We start from the raw sequence: 1,610 nt of genomic DNA on the forward strand, positions 1-1,610 counted from the left end.
AGAGGAGGAAGAGGGGAGGAAGAGTGAAGGAGGAGAGGAGGAAGAGGGGAGGAAGAGTGAAGAAGGAGAGGAGGAGGAGGGGAGGAGGAGAGAAGGACGAGGGGAGGAGGAGGGAAGGAGGAGAGGAGGAAGAGGGAAGGAGGAGAGGAGGAAGAGGGAAGGAAGAGGGGAGGAGGAGGGAAGGAGGAGAGAAGGAGGAGGGGAGGAGGAGAGAAGGAGGGGAGGAGGAAAAGGGGAGGAAAAGAGGAGGAAGAGAGAAGAAAGAAGGGAAGAAGAGCTTACTTCCAACTAGTTTGCTTAGACCCTACTTATTCAGGTCAATTTACTATACATCTGTGTATTTTGAACATCATATACATAAGGACTAAGGATAACCATATAGAGTGTCATATTAGATTTTTCACATTAACAAATTCCATAAACAACCTCTGGCTAGTGGCCATTTTCCTTTTTCTTTCCTTCTTTCTCTTTCCTTCTTTCTCCTTTCTTTCTGTAGTTAAAGACAGGGTCTCTCTATGTAATCCTGGCTATTTTGGAACTTATAGTTGGGCTAGCTTCAAACTCCCTGAGATCTGCCTACCTCTGCTTCCTGGGTGCTGGGTTTAAAGGTGTCTGCCACCACAGTGGTTGTTTTCATTAGTGGACAATGGAGGTCATCTTTTTTTTTCCTTAAAAAAGGGGACAGATGTGGTAGTAGTGTACAGAATTAATCTCAGCACTTGAGAGGTAGAATCAGGTAGATTTATTTCTTTAGATTCCAAGACACCAGAGCTACACAATAGAGACCTTATCCAAAATAACATACAACAACAACAAAACAGAAAATATTTCATTTTGTTTTCAATTTATGTGTCTGAGTGTGTATCTGTGTATGTGTACCCATAGAAGCCAGAAGACTGTCAGATCCCCTAGATTTCTAGTTGCAGGTAGTTGTGAGATATTCAACATGGGAACTAGAAACTCCAGTTCTTTGCAGGGGTATCAAGTGCTCTTAATCACTGAGCCGCTACTCACCCCATCAGTCACCTTTAAGGCAAGCAAAGTGTATCCATGAGTTTAACTCTTAGGTCAGATCCGTGGCTAATATGTGGCTCATTCTGTAATACCCAAAATTAACCTGTAAGCCCCACCTGCCCAAGGACCAGGTAACCTCCTGGAATGCTGGGAGTTGTAGTTCTTGAAATATAGCAATAGCCTCATGGAAAAGTATGGTGGCCTAAGGGGTTTTTTTCTTTATAACCCTCAGCAACGTATGTCTCAGGGTCACTCAACTGGGAAATTTCAGGTTGTGGTCATGACCAAAGTCCATCTCTTGGTCAGTAATTAATATTTAATAAAACTTGCTTCAAATTTGGACCAAAATGGTGGGATAGTTATTGCTCCAATGAATCTCAGGATTAAGAATCCCTGTAACCCCAGCTCTTGGGAGGCAGAAGCAGGAAGGTTGCCAGATACCAGGCTAGTGGCTACAGACAAAGACTCTATCTCACAACAGCATCCAAAAGCAGGTTTACTGTTTAAAGAGATAGGATCAGAATGGACAAATGTCTTCAAAGGCAGCAATATCGTCTCACTGAGTTTGGTGTAGGTTTCTGTGAATAAAGTTTATT

The sequence above is a fragment of the Grammomys surdaster genome, unplaced genomic scaffold, assembly GCF_004785775.1.
Source record: "Grammomys surdaster isolate TR1022 unplaced genomic scaffold, NIH_TR_1.0 278, whole genome shotgun sequence".
In the NCBI taxonomy this organism is placed as follows: domain Eukaryota; kingdom Metazoa; phylum Chordata; class Mammalia; order Rodentia; family Muridae; genus Grammomys; species Grammomys surdaster.